At 44.5% G+C, this 16,224-nt stretch overlaps 1 long non-coding RNA gene across 1 annotated transcript in view; it reads right to left on the reverse strand.

The window, feature by feature from the left end:
- Nucleotides 1–6,537: 6,537 nt before the first annotated feature.
- The window catches only part of LOC308611304, a 100,560-nt gene continuing 90,873 nt past the window's right edge, over nt 6,538–16,224 (reverse strand). The window contains exon 3 of the long non-coding RNA XR_014014837.1: nt 6,538–6,559. This is a non-coding gene — a long non-coding RNA (uncharacterized lncRNA). The remainder of the gene's footprint in view (nt 6,560–16,224) is intronic.

Genomic DNA, 16,224 nt, shown 5'->3' on the forward strand with positions numbered 1-16,224 from the left:
TTCTTCACAATGCTCCATGCCATTGTCATCAAAATACTCCACAAGCTTGTCATCAGTGTGCTCCCTGACCCTTGTCATCACTCCATGACCCCTGTTATCACAATGCTCCATACCCTTTGTCATTACAGTGCTCCATGACGCTCGTCATCACAGTTACCCGTGGTCTTCTCATCACAGTGCTCCACGGTCTTGCCACCACAATGCTCCATGCCCTGGTCATCACAATGCTCCATGTCAAGTGTCATCACAATTCTCCACGTTCTTGGCATCATTATGCTCCATGACACTTCTCATCACAGTGTTACATGCTTTCTCATCACAATTCTCTATGCACTTGTCATCGCAATGCTCCATGATCCCTCTCATAGCAAGCTCCATGTGCTTGTCATCACAATGCTCCATGAACTGGTCATCAAACTTCTCAATGGCCTTTGTCATCACAATGCTCCATGCCCTTGTCATCACAATGCTCCATGACCCTTGACGTCACAATGCTCCAAGCCCTTGTCATCAAAATGCTCCATTACCTTTGTCATCACAATCCTCCAGGACACTTGGCATTACAATGCTCCATTCCATTGTCATCGCAATGACCATGACATATGTCATCACAACGCTCCCTGACACCTGTCTTCACAATACTCCATGACCTTCTCATCACAATGCTCCATGCCCTTGTCATCACAATGCGCCATGCCCACTCTCATAACAATAGTCCATGAAATTTGTCAGACCAATGCAACATGCCCCTGTCATCACAATGCTCCATGCACTTTCATCATAATGCTCTATGACCCCTGTCATCACAATGCTCCGTGACTCCAGTCATCACAATGCTTCATGAATATTGTCACCACAATGCTCCATGAACATTTCATCACAATGCTCCATGACCCTAGTCATCACAATGCTCCATGCCTTTGTCAGCGCAATACTCCATGACCCATGGCATCACAATGCGCCATCCACTTGTCTTCACAATGCTCCACATCGTTGTCATCACAATGTTCCATAAACCTTGTCATCACAATGTCCATGCGTTTGTCAGCACAATGCTCCATGACCCATATCATCACAAGGTGCCATGCGTTTGGCATCACAGTGCTCCACAACCTTGTGATCACAATGCTCCATGCACTTCTCATCAAAATGCTCTCTCACCAATGATATCACAATGTTCCATCACTAATCATCTCAATACTCCCTCACGCCTGTCATCACAATGTTCCATAACCCTTGTCACAACAATGCTACATGCACTTATCATCACAATGCTCCATGCCCCTGACATTACAATGTTCCATAACCCCTGTCATCACAATGCTCCATGACCCTATTCATCACAATGCTCCATGACCCCTGACATCACAGTGTTCCATAAACACTGTCATCAAAATGTTCCATGACCATTTCATCCAATTGCTCCATGACCCTGTCATCAAAATGCTCCCTGCCCTTATCATCACAATGCACCACACACTTGTCATCAAAATGCTCCATGGCCTATGTCATCACAAAGCTCCATGACCCTTGGCATCACAATGCTCCATGCCATTGTCATCACAAAGCTCCATGAAACCTCTCATCACATTGCTCCATGACGTTGTCATCACAAAGCTTCATGACGCTTGTCATCACAATGCTCAATGCCCTTCTTATCACAATGCACCATGCCTTTGTCATTGCAATCCTCCAAGACACATGTATCACTGTGTTCCATGCACTTGTCATCACAATGCTCCATGCCCACTCTCATCACAATAATCCATGAAACTTTTCAGACCAATGCTCCATGCCCTTGTCATCACAATGCTCCATTACCACTGTCATAACAATGCTCCATGACACCTGCCATCACAATGTTCCACGGCTTTGTCATCGCAAGACTCCATGACCCTTGTCATCACAATGCTCCAAGACCCCTGTAATCACAATGCTCCATGCCCATGTCATCACAAAGCTCCCTGACGCATGTCATCATTATGCTCTATGGCCTTCTCATCACAATGCTCCATGCCCTTCTCATCAGAATGCTCCATGCCCTTCTCATCAGAATGCACCATGCCTTTGCCATTGCAATCCTCCAAGTCACATGTATCACTGTGTTCCGTGCCCTTGTCATCACAATGCTCCATGCCCACTCTCATCACAATAATCCATGAAACTTTTCAGACCAATGCTCCATGCCCTTGTCATCACAATGCTCCAAGACCCCTGTAATCACAATGCTCCATGCCCATGTCATCACAAAGCTCCCTGACGCATGTCATCAGAATGCTCCATGGCCTTCTCATCACAATGCTCCATGCCCTTCTCATCACAATGCTCCAAGACCCCTGTAATAACAATACTCAAAGCCACTTTTCATCTCAGTGCTCCATGAACCCTGTCATCACAATGCACCATGCCCATCATCATAAAGCTTCATGCTATTGTCATCACAATGAAATCAAAATTCTCCATGACCTCTGTCATCACAATGCTCCAAAACCCTGTGATCAAAATGTTCCATAAAACTTGACATCACAACGCCCCATGATGATGGTTACCACAATTATCCATGGACTTCTCATCACAATGCTCCCTGGAACTTGTCATCAGTATGCTCATTGAAAACTCTCATGACAAGTCTCCATGCCCTTTTCATCACCATGATCCATGCCCTTTTCATCACAATGCTCCATGCCATTGTCATCACAATACTCCACAAGCTTGTCATCAGAATGCTCCGTGACACTTGTCATCACATTGATCCATGAACCCTGTCATCAAAATGTTCCATGACACATGTCATCACAATGCTCCATGCCCCTTGTCATTACAGTGCTCCATGATGCTCGTCATCACAATTATCCATGGTCTTCTCATCACAGTGCTCCACTGTCTTGCCATCACAATGCTCCATGACATGGTTATCACAATGCTCCATGTCCCCAGTCATCACAATGCTCCATGACCCCTGTCATCACAATACTCCATACCCCTTTTCATTACAGTGCTCCATGACGCTCGTAATCACAATTATCCATGCTCTTCTCATCACAATGCTCCACGCCCTTGTCATCAACATGCTCCATGACACTTGTCATCACAATGCTCCATGACCACTGTCATCACAATGCTCCATGACCCCTGTCATCACAATGCTCCACACCCCTTGTCATTACAGTGCTCCATGACGCTTGTCATCACAATTATCCCTGGTTTCTCATCACAATGCTCCACGGTCTTGCCATCACAATGCTCCATGCCCTGGTCATCACACTGCTCCATGTCCCTGTCATCACAATTCTCCACGTTCTTGGCATCACTATGCTCCATGACACTTCTCATCAAAGTGTTACATGCTTTGTCATCACAATTCTCTATGCCCTTGTCATCGCAATGCTCCATGACCCCTGTCATTGCAAGCTCCATGTGCTTGTCATCACAATACTCGATGTGCTTGTGGTCACAATGCTCCATGACCTTTGTCATCACAAGGCTCCCTGACACTTGTTGTCAGAATGCTCCTTGAAACCTGTCATGAAAAGGCTCCATGCCTTTTTCATCACAATGCCCCATGCCGTTTTCTTCACAATGCTCCATGCCATTGTCATCAAAATACTCCACAAGCTTGTCATCAGAATGCTCCGTGACACTTGTCATCACATTGATCCATGAACCCTGTCATCAAAATGTTCCATGACACCTGTCATCACAATGCTCCATGCCCCTTGTCATTACAGTGCTCCATGATGCTCGTCATCACAATTATCCATGGTCTTCTCATCACAGTGCTCCACTGTCTTGCCATCACAATGCTCCATGACATGGTTATCACAAAGCTCCATGTCCCCAGTCATCACAATTCTCCATGACCCCTGTCATCACAATACTCCATACCCCTTTTCATTACAGTGCTCCATGACGCTCGTAATCACAATTATCCATGCTCTTCTCATCACAATGCTCCACGCCCTTGTCATCAACATGCTCCATGACACTTGTCATCACAATGCTCCATGACCACTGTCATCACAATGCTCCATGACCCCTGTCATCACAATGCTCCACACCCCTTGTCATTACAGTGCTCCATGACGCTTGTCATCACAATTATCCTTGGTCTTCTCATCACAATGCTCCACGGTCTTGCCATCACAATGCTCCATGCCCTGGTCATCACACTGCTCCATGTCCCTGTCATCACAATTCTCCACGTTCTTGGCATCACTATGCTCCATGACACTTCTCATCAAAGTGTTACATGCTTTGTCATCACAATTCTCTATGCCCTTGTCATCGCAATGCTCCATGACCCCTGTCATAGCAAGCTCCATGTGCTTGTCATCACAATACTCGATGTGCTTGTCGTCACAATGCTCCATGACCTTTGTCATCACAAGGCTCCCTGACACTTGTTGTCAGAATGCTCCTTGAAACCTGTCATGAAAAGGCTCCATGCCTTTTTCATCACAATGCCCCATGCCGTTTTCTTCACAATGCTCCATGCCATTGTCATCAAAATACTCCACAAGCTTGTCATCAGAGTGCTCCCTGACCCTTGTCATCACAATGCTTCTTGACCCCTGTTATCACAATGCTCCATACCCCTTGTCATTACAGTGCTCCATGACGCTCGTCATCACAGTTACCCGTGGCCTTCTCATCACAATGCTCCACGGTCTTGCCATCACAATGCTCCATGCCCTGGTCATCACATTGCTCCAAGCCCCGTGTCATCACAATTCTCCACGTTCTTGGCATCACTATGCTCCATGACACTTCTCATCACAGTGTTACATGCTTTGTCATCACAATTCTCTTTGCACTTGTCTTCGCAATGCTCCATGATCCCTGTCATAGCAAGCTCCATGTGCTTGTCATCACAATGCTTCATGAACTGGTCATCAAAATTCTCAATGGCCCTTGTCATCACAATGCTCCATGCCCGTGTCATCAAAATGCTCCATTACCTTTGTCATCACCATCCTCCATGACACTTGGCATCACAATGCTCCATTCTATTGTCATCGCAATGACCATGACATATCTCATCACAATGCTCCCTGACACCTGTCTTCACAATACTCCATGACCTTCTCATCACAATGCTCCATGCCCTTGTCATCACAATGCGCCATGCCTACTCTCATCACAATAGTCCATGAAATTTGTCAGACCAATGCAACATGCCCCTGTCATCACAATGCTCCATGCACTTTCATCACAATGCTCTATGACCCCTGTCATCACAATGCTCCGTGACTCCAGTCATCACAATGCTTCATGACCATTGTCCCCACAATGCTCCATGAACATTTCATCACAATGCTCCGTGACCCTAGTCATCACAATGCTCCATGCCTTTGTCAGCACAATACTCCTTGACCCATGGCATCACAATGCGCCATGCGCTTGTCATCACAATGCTCCACATCGTTGTCATCACAATGCTCCATAAACCTTGTCATCACAATGCTCCATGCGTTTGTCAGCACAATGCTCCATGACCCATATCATCACAATGTGCCATGCGTTTGTCATCACAGTGCTCCACAACCTTGTTATCACAATGCTCCATGCACTTCTCATCAAAATGCTCTCTCACCAATGATATCACAATGTTCCATCACTAATCATCTCAATACTCCCTCACGCCTGTCATCACAGTGTTCCATAACCCTTGTCACTACAATGCTACATGCACTTATCATCACAATGCTCCATGCCCCTGACATCAAATTTTCCATAACCCCTGTCAACACAATGCTATATGACCCTTTTCATCACAATGCTGCATGACCCCTGATAACACAATGTTCCATAACCCCTGTCATCAAAATGTTCCATGACCCTTTTCATCCAATTGCTCCATGACCCTGTCATCACAATGATCCCTGCCCTTCTCATCACAATGCACCACGCCCTTGTCATCAAAATGCTCCATGGCCTATGTCATCACAAAGCTCCATGACCCTTGGCATCACAATGCTGCATGCCATTGTCATCACAAAGCTCAATGAAACTTCTCATCACATTGATCCATGACATTGTCATTCACAAAGCTCCATGACGATTTTCATCACAATGCTCCATGCCCTTGTCATTGCAATCCTCCATGACACATGTATAACTGTGTTCCGTGCCCTTGTCATCACAATGCTCAATGCCCACTCTCATCACAATAATCCATGAAACTTTTCAGACCAATGTTCCATGCCCTTGTCATCACAATGCTCCATTACTCCTGTCATAAAAATGATCCATGACCCGTGCCATCACCATGTTCCACGGCCTTGTCATCACAAGGCTCCATGACCCTAGTCATCACAGTGTTCCAAGACACCTGTAATCACAAAGCTCCATGCCCCTCTTCATCTCAATGCTCCATGAACCCTGTCATCACAATGCACCATGCCGATAATCATAATGCTTCATGCTATTGCCATCACAATGAAATCAAAATTCTCCATGACTTCGTCATCACAATGCTCCAAACCCTTGTGATCACAATGTTCAATAACACTTATCATCACAACACCCCATGACGCTCATCATCACAATTATCCATGGTCTTCTCATCACAGTGCTCCATGACGTTTGTCATCACAATGCTCAATACACTTGTTATCACAATGCTCCCTGACACTTGTCATCAGTATGCTCCTTGAACCCTGTCATGAAAAGGCTCCATGTATTTTTCATAACAATGATCCATGCCCTTTTCATCACAATGCTTCAAGACCCCTGTAATCACAATGTTCCATGCACTTGTCATCACAAAGCTCCATGATGCATTTCAGAATGCTCCATTGCCTTCTCATCACTATGCTCCATGCCCTTGTCATCACAATGCTCCAAGACCACTGTAATCACAATGTTCCATGCCCCTTTTCATCAGAATGCTCCATGAGACTTTTCATTACAAGGCTCCATGGTCTTCTCATCACAATGCTCCAGGAACTTGTCATCACAGTGCTTAATTTCGTTGTCATCACAATGCTCCATGACCCCTGTCATCACAATACTCCATGAATATTTTCAGCCCAATGCTCCATGGCCTTGTCATCACAATGCTCCATTACCCCTGTCATAACAATGCTCCATGACCCCATCCATCACCATGTTCCACGGCCTTGTCATCACAAGGCTCCATGACTCTTGTCATCACAATGCTCCAATACCCTTGTAATCACCATGCTCCATGCCCCTTTTCATCTCATTGCTCCATGAACCCTGTCACCACAATGCACCATGCCCATTATGATAATGCTTCATGCTATTGTCATCACAATGAAATCAAAATTCTCCATGACCTCTGTCATCACAATGCTCCAAACCCTTGTGATCACAATGTTCCATAACACTTGCCATCACAACGCCCCATGACGCTGGTCATCACAATTATCCATGGACTTCTCATCACAATGCTCCATGACCTTTGTCATCACAATTCTCAGTACACTTGTCATCACAATGCTCCCTGACACTGGTCGTCAGTATGCTCCTTGTACCCTGTCATGACAAGTCTCCATGCCTTTTTCATCACAATGATCCATGCCATTGTCATCACAATGCTCCATGCCATTGTCATCACAATACTCCACAAGCTTGTCATCAGAATGCTCCGTGACCCTTGTCATCACAATGCTCCATGACACCTGTCAACACAATGCTCCATGCCCCTTGTCATTACAGTTCTCCATGATGCTCGTCATCACAATTATCCATGGTCTTCTCATCACAGTGCTCCACGGTCTTGCCATCACAATGCTCCATGCCCTGATCATCACAATACTCCATGTACCTTGTTATCACAATTCTCCATGTCCTTGTCATCACAATGATCCATGACAGTTCTCATCACAATGATACATGCTATTGTCATCACAATTCTCCATGCACTTGTCATCGCAATGCCCCATGTCCCCTGTCATAGCAAGTTCCATGCCTTTGTCATCACAATGCTTCACGAACTTTTCATCAAAATTCTCAATGTCCGTTGTCATCACAATGCTCCATGCCCTTGTCATCACAATGCTCCAAGCCCTTGTCATCACAATGCTCCATTAACTTTGTCGTCACAATCCGCCATAACACTTGTGCATCACAATGCTCCATGCCATTGTCATCACAATGGGCCATGAAATATGTCATCACAATGCTCCCAGACACCTTTCTTCACAATATTCCATGACCTTGTCTTCCCAATGATCCATGCCCTTGTCATCCCAATGTGCCATGCCCACTCTCAACACATTTATCCATTAAACTTATCAGACCAATGCTCCATGCACCTGTCATCAAAATGCTCCATGTCATTTTCATCACAATGCTCCATGAACCCTCTCATCACATTGTTCCATGCCCTTGTCATCACAAAGCCCCATTATGCTTGTCATCACAGTACCCGATGCTCTTCTCACCACAATGCTCCATGCCCTTGTCATTACAATCCATCATGGCCCATGTATCACAGTGTTCAGTGCCCTTTTCATCACAATGCTCCATGCCCACTCTCATCACAATAATCCACGAAACTTTTCAGACCAATGCTCCATGCCCTTCTCATCACAATGCTCCATTACCCCTGTCATAACAATGCTCCATGACACCTGCCATCACAATGTTCCACAGCCTTGTCATCAAAATTCTCAATGACCCTTGTCATCACAATGCTCCAAGAACCCTGTAATCACAATGCTCCATGCCCTTGTCATCACAAAGCTCCAAGACGCATGTCATCAGAATGTTCCATGGCCTTCTCATTCATGATGCTCTATGCCCATGTCATCACAATGCTCCAAGACTCCTGTAATCACAATGCTCCATGCCCCTTTTCATCTCAATGCACCATGAACACTGTCATCACAATGCACCATGCCCCTTTTCATCTCAATGCTCCATGAACCCTGTTATCACAATGCACCATGCCCATCATCATAATGGTTCAGGCTATTGTCATCACAGTGAAATAAAAATGCTCCATGACCTCTGTCATCACAATGCTCCAAATCCTTGTGATCACAATGTTCCATAACACTTATGCTCACAACGCCCCATGACACTTGTCATAACACTTATCCATGGTCTTCTCATCACAATGCTCCATGACCTTTGTCATCACAATTCTCAATACCCTTGTCATCACAATGCTCCCTGACACTTGTTTTCATTATGCTCCTTGAACACTGTCATGACAAGGCTCCATGCCTTTTTCATGACAATGATCCATGCCCTTTTCATCACAGTGTTCCAAGACCCCTGTAATCACAATGCTCCATGCCCTTGTCATCACAAAGCTCCATGATGCATGTCATCAGAACGCTCCATGGCCTTCTCATCCCAATGCTTCATGCCCTTGTCATCACAATGCTCCAAGACCCCTGTAATCACAATGCTCACTGCCCCTTTTCATCAGAATGTTCCATGAGACTTGTAATCACAAGGCTCCATGGTCTTCTTATCACAGTGCTCCAGTACCTTGTCATTACAGTGCTCCATGAACCCTGTCATCACAATGCTCCATGACCACTGTCATCACAACGCTCCATGAACCCTGACAACACAATGATCTGGGACACTTGTCATCAAAATGCTCCATGACCCTTGTCATCAGAGTGATCCATGCCCTTGTCATCCCAATGCTCCATGATCCCTGTAATCACAGTGCTCCGTGACGCTTGTAATCACAGTGTTCCATGAACCTTGTCATCGCAATGCTCCTTGCCTTTGTCAGCAAAATGCTACATAAACTTGTCATCACAATGCTCCATGCGCTTGTCATCACATTCCTCCATGACTTTGGCATCATATTGCTTCATGCCCTTGTCATCTCTCTCTTGCCTCTCTGGTTTTTACAGATATTCGGATGTCCCTTTTGACCGGTGGGAAGTGACAATTCTTTGTAGTGTGGATTTGCATTGTGCGCTTGCTTGATTGGCCAGAAAGGGCGTATGCGTTTTCTCCTGAATATATTCAGGAGAAAAGGCATACGCCCTTTTTGGCCAAGGGCATCACTGTCCAAGTCGTGATGCTTCTCCTGTGCTTTAAAGGTGATTCCAATTTCCCTCTTGAAATATGTTTTGTGCAATTCTGCCTCATTTTCCAGTCCCCTTCTTTGCCTTCCCTCAACAGATTTTTGGAAGAGAGTAGTCCTTTATAACTCTGCAGGTTTTTGAATTGTTGTGCCGCTGAGCCCCAATTTTCAAATCCCATTTTTGTGAGCTGGCCACAAATCCACAATTTTGCTTCAGGACCTATACTTGTTCCAGGGGTGGCTATATTGGTTCCCTGTGGGTGGCTGAGGCTTTGGTTAATTCTTCTTCCTGCCGGGAAATTAGAGTGACATGTGCCCGTCCAAATGTCTACATCTAATCTCTGATAGGTTCTCCCTCTTCCCTTTCATCTTCTGCACAATTAGAAAACTGTGTGTACCAGGAGGTTATAGGGGCTGACTCTCCTAAGTTGGTAGATTGATAGTAAAGCAGTTGGAATACCAAACTGGAGCAGAAGGAGAAGAAAAATTAGGAGAGTTTTAGCAACTTTTGCCATGACAGGTTGTCCATTCTCTAGGTTACCCATACATGTTATAACTGTAGTGATATTCCCTTCTACCTGGAGATTTGGGAACCATGGAATGGTTGCATGCATTCCTACCTTAAGGGTCTGCATTTTCTATCCCAATCTCACCAGTCCTCTCAGCCCCAAGTGTCGAGCTTTATGTCTCATCCAGCTGTCTTTGCCGATAGGGTCATTCCAGGTTTCATCAGAACCTTTGAAGGAATTGTGTAAGAATTTCGCTGTTTTTTGGTTTTGTTTTTGAAATTCATGTTTATAATGCGGTTGAGCTGATTATCACTGACTTGTTTATGCTGGTCTAGACACAATTGATTCCCTTACAGAGACATATCAATACATAGGTTTTAAGATTCTTACTAGTCAGATATATACCTATGTGGGAAATCAGGGTGTTGAGTCCCGTTCACTGAGGAAGGTGTAGGTCTTGTCTATTCTGTATTTGGTTTATGGAATGGTACCTGTGTTAATATCAAACTGTGGATTTATGCATCACCCAACCTCTCCTTTCTCCTGAAGCAGGCCTAAGATTTTTTTTTTATATGTGAGACTCTGTTCTCTTTTCTAATTCAGTTCATGTGTTGTGATATAGACATTCCCTCTATAAGTGATATCTTATGATAAGATTCTTTTTCTGTGTGACTAATTTCCCTTAGAATCATCATACTTAAATCCACTCATTATGCTGCTACTGGCCTTATATACATTGATTTCACGTCTGAGTGATATTCCGTTGTACAAAATTACCACAAGTTCTTTATGCATTTCTGTTTTTCCTGGGATATTTTAGGTGTACCAAAGTTGAGCTTCTTGTATGCAGAGCAGCCCTAAACTTTGGGGTGCCTGTGTCTTATTGATATTTAGTCTTCCCAAGTTATATGCCCATGAATTGAAGTCCCCTTTGCTCGGGGGCTTTGTATTTTAGATGTTTTAGTTAACAGCATACACTTCTTCAGAGTGGCTCTTGGATATTTATACCCCACCCATCAGCGTGTCTTGGCTCCCTGTTTCCCATGGCCTCTCCTGCATTTCTGGTTTGTACACATTTTTTGGATGGCCTTACTGAGCAGTGGAAATTGAGACTTCTTTGTTGTGCAGATATACATTTCCCTCTTGCTTGGTTGGCCAAAAACTCTGTCTGTGTTTTTTTTTCTGAAGATATTCACGAAAAAAACGCATACACCCTTTTGCCCAACTGCATCACTTTATAAATTCTGCTGCTTTTCATATGCTTTAAATGTGAGTAGAATCTACCTTTTGAAATCTGTTTCCTGCAATTCTGCCTCTCATTCAGATCCTCTTCGTTGCCTTACCTGAATATATTTTTGGATGTTGGTTATCGTTTATATCTTTGCAGGTCTTTGAATTGTCTGCTCCTGAGCTGCATTTTGCAACTCGCTTTTTTTGTGTGTGCTGTATGCCAAACCATTGGATTGCTTCCGGCCCAATTCTGGTTCTGGGGAGGCAGGCTGAGCCTTTGGTTAATTCTTCTTCTAATAGGAAATTAGAGTGACATGTTCCTGTCAAAACTCCTACAGCTAATCTCTCATTGGTTCCCCCTCTTCCCATTTATCCTCTGCACAATTTGCAAACTGTGTAAAACAGGAGGTTAAAGGTGCTGATTCTCCAAGTGGGGAGATTGTTAGTAATGTGGCTGGAATGGCGAAACCCAGCACCAGGAGATCAAAAATGAGGTGCATTTTAGACACCTTTCCTGAGCACACGGTGTACATTCATCTCGGTTTGCCAGGCATGTTTTCGCTGTCAGAAGATTCCCTTGAACCTGCAGATTTGGGACCCATGGAATGGGTACCAGGCAGTATTACTTTAAAAGGTCTGCATTTTCTCACCAAGCCTCTCTAACATCTCTTAGCGTGCATAGATTCCAGCCTTATATATAATCCTGCTGTGGGTCTACATGTGTTCAATCCATGTTACATCGTAGCCCTTCAACAAAAGTTGTAAGAATTTTTGTCTGTCTCACTGTTTTTATAAATATTTTTAAATTTATTTTTATATTGGTTACAGCTGATTTTCAAAGCTCTGTTTTTTGCTGCTGTACATCCACTTGATTCACGTACTGTGAGACAACAATAAATTCTTTTTCAGATGCTTACCAGTCATATGTATTATTTTCCAGTGACTTGAGTGGGCTGAGTGCAGTTCTTTGAGGTACCGTGTAGGCCTTGTCAGTTATTCAATTTGGTACTTGGAATGGTATCTTTGCTAATTTCAACCTCCTGGATAATACCTCACCATTCCCCACCTTTCCCATTTAGCAGCCTTATGTCTATTTTCTACATATTTGACTATGTTTCTGTATTGTAATTTATTTCATGTGTAGCCATTTTTGATTCCACCTTTAAGTGACATCTTATGATATGTGTCTTTTTCTTTCTGACATATGTCACTTAGAATGATCGTATGTAACTCCTCCAGAGTTGTTCCAACTGGCCTTATTTCATTGATTTCTGGATGAGTCATATTCCACTCTACATAAGTACCCCATCTCTTTTATCCATTTTATCCTTCCAGGGACATTTAGGTTATATCCAAGTGGAGGCCCTTTTTAACAGAGAGGTGGTAAACGTTGGGGTGCCTGTTTTCTGTCGATTTTTGTTTTTCCCAAGGTATACGCCCATGAGTGCAAGTGCCCTATGCTCTGTTGCTCATTTTTTAGATGTTTTAGCAAACACAATACACTTCTCCAGAGTGGCCGTTGGCAAATTACATTTCCACAATCAGCCTCACAGGGCTCCCTTTTCTCCTTGCCCTGTCTTGCATTTCTGGTGTTTACACTTTATGTGGATGGCCCTTCTGACTGATGTGAAGTGATACATTTTGTAGTATTGATTTCCAGTGTCCACCTGTTTGGTTGGATAAAAAGTGTGTATGGCCTTTACTTGAATATATTCAGAAAAAATGCATACGCCCTGTTTGGCCAACTGTGTCATTGACGATGTTCAGACCCTTTTCTTGTGCTTTAACGGGGAGTCCTTTCTACCTGTTCAAATATGTTTCCTGCCACTCTCCCTTGCTTACAAGTCCTTTTCTGTGACTTACCTCAAGACATTTTTCGACGATAGATATTTTCAACTCTGCAGTTTCATGAATTTTAGTGCCCCTGAGTTCCATTATTCAACTTGTGTTTATGGAAACTGGACACAAAACAGCGGGATTTCCTCTAGCCCTATTCTGTTTGCGTTAACAATTCTAGCCTTTGATGAATTTGTCTTCCGGATTGGAAATTAGAGTGGCATGTGCCTGTCTGAACACCAAAGACTTGTCTCTAAATTTTGCTCATCCTTCCGCTTCATCATCTGGACAAATTCCAAACTGTGTGCAACAGGATGTTGACGGTGTTGATATCCCCAAGTGAGGAGGTTGTTAGGAAAGATGTTGGAGGGGTGAACCCAAGCACCAGGCGATGAGATGAGGTGCCTTTTCCAAACTCTTTCCGATCAAATGGTGTACCATCCTTTAAGTGTGACAGGCATGTTTTAGCTGTAGGAAGGGTCCCGTGCATGTAAGGAGGACACCAGGGATTTTTCCACATCAGTGCCTCCCCAAACCCCAAACTGGGGAATTTTTAAGCTACGGCTACACGCATGTCCATTAAGGGCCTTGGGAAATAGGCAGAGCCCAAACTTTAGATGATTGAAATCTTCAGGGTCAGAAGTGCTCACCATCGGCTTTGCTTAGGTTACATTTTATCTGTCATTGATAGATGATGTCAATAAAAATATCTATTCTTTTTCAGATTATTTCCCCTTATAGGTTATTGCAAAATATTCAGTGTAGTTCCCTGTGCTATACAGTAGTTCCTTGTTGATGATCTATTTTATATACAGCAGTGTGTATGTGTTAAACCCAAACTGTTAATTTATCCCTTCTCCTACCTTTCCCCTTTGGTAATAATAAATTATAAGATTTTATACTTCTCAGAAATGGGGGAGCTGAAGAGAGGTATCGTTTTCAATGGAAAAGCATTGAAAACACGATTGAAGCTTCAGCCAAGAGTATTCGATGTACATCCATGGAAATAAATCACTTCATTTCTCTAATGTTGACCTGACAAATAAGACAAACGTCTTCACTGAACTTGCTTATAGGAAAGTGATGGAAATATCAAATGTAAGTCTTAGAAACATCTTATTTTACCCGAGCGATATACACTGCTCTATGTTAACTACAGTTTGGCTCACACATCTGTTCATTGAAGTTACAATGTTCTCAATTTCTGTTACTGATCCTCCAGAGTGGACCCCAACAGGAGTCCCCGTGCCCAGTGTCATTGGAGCCAACAGATCAAGACTGAGTTTGGTTCAGAAGCAAAGGAAACATTATTTTGAAAACAGAAAGAAGAGGTGAGAGCGTGCACTCCCCCACGGGCTGTGGGCTGGGCTGCTGTGTACGGATCCCGGCAGCGTCAGTGGGAGGGAGGGGATGGAGATCTCGAGGGCTGGGTTGGCTGCAGCTCAGGCTCTATGCCGCAGAGTCTGCATGGGACGCCGCTAGCTGAGGTGTTGACCCAGCCATTCTGCACTAGGAAATCGGGTCTGAAGTGCCGGGTGTGGGACCTCTGCATGCTGAACCCTAGGAGCACGTGAAATTAGACAAAGCACAAAGGAAAAAAAGGTTAGACTTTATTTTATTGCCCAGATTATCTTTTTATCTCCCAGGATTTTTTAATGAACGTTGCCGGAGATGAACACCTCCTCTGCTTTTTGTTCTGTTCCTCATTCTTGGGGTGTTGAGGGTGCAGACCCCTCTTTTGTAACTGCTTCATGCTGTGGTGGGAGCCCTAATACATGGGAGGAGGGGAAAACTTCTCCCCACCAGCCTCCAGGTGAGGTCGATTGTCCCAAGGCCTCCTGCCTCACTTCTTGTCCGCCTGAGCACCAGCATTGGAAGTCTTATAGATTCTAATGACCTTTAAGGGTCCAGGAAACAGATGTGCAGAGATGCTGCGGTGGCAGGTTTCACCCCACCCAACATTTGTTCGGCGACCTTAGGCTGACGGCTTTTGCCAGCCTAGATGCTCTGACCAGTAGTCTGTGCTTTCTTTATTTAGGTCCCTGAATTAATGTACAAACAGCACCATGTGTCAGAGCCCTGCCCGCACAACTCCCAGACACTCAAGGGTCAGTGGTGATCCAGGACCATGACGTCCACTGAGCCAACGGCCTTTAGAAGTAGCCAGAAGTCCAGCCGGTCATATTGACCATCATCACCACGGTGTCTGTAGGGCTTTCTATGGTGAAAGCATGATATACGTTTCCCCTGCCAAGCTTATTAGCTCCCCTCTGGGTGCAGTAAGTCCTGCAAGCAGTAGTCTGCTCTTTCGGGGCACAGTCTTGTTGTTTTCTGAGAGAAACTCCAGGTCAAGTGATGGTCACACGAGTCATTTTGGGGGCCTGTTGCCCCCATTTGTCTCTCTGGAGGTTGGAGTTGGAGGGCCTCCTCACTCAAGGTCAGTGTGTCCACAGAGCGACCCCTGCAACTTCAGGGCATGATGGGTGGTTAGGATCACCACGTGGGGTCCTTTTCCCTTAGGAGGGACCTGGCCTTGGGGGCTGCTGATTTCCAGCTTTTTAGATACCCCAGTGTCCTGGCCTGATGAGTCGGTGGGCAAAGCCCTTGGTGACCATAGTTTATCAT

This window comes from Mesoplodon bidens, assembly GCF_964165515.1.
Source record: "Mesoplodon bidens genome assembly, contig: HAP1_SCAFFOLD_33, whole genome shotgun sequence".
NCBI classification, from domain to species: Eukaryota; Metazoa; Chordata; class Mammalia; order Artiodactyla; family Ziphiidae; genus Mesoplodon; species Mesoplodon bidens.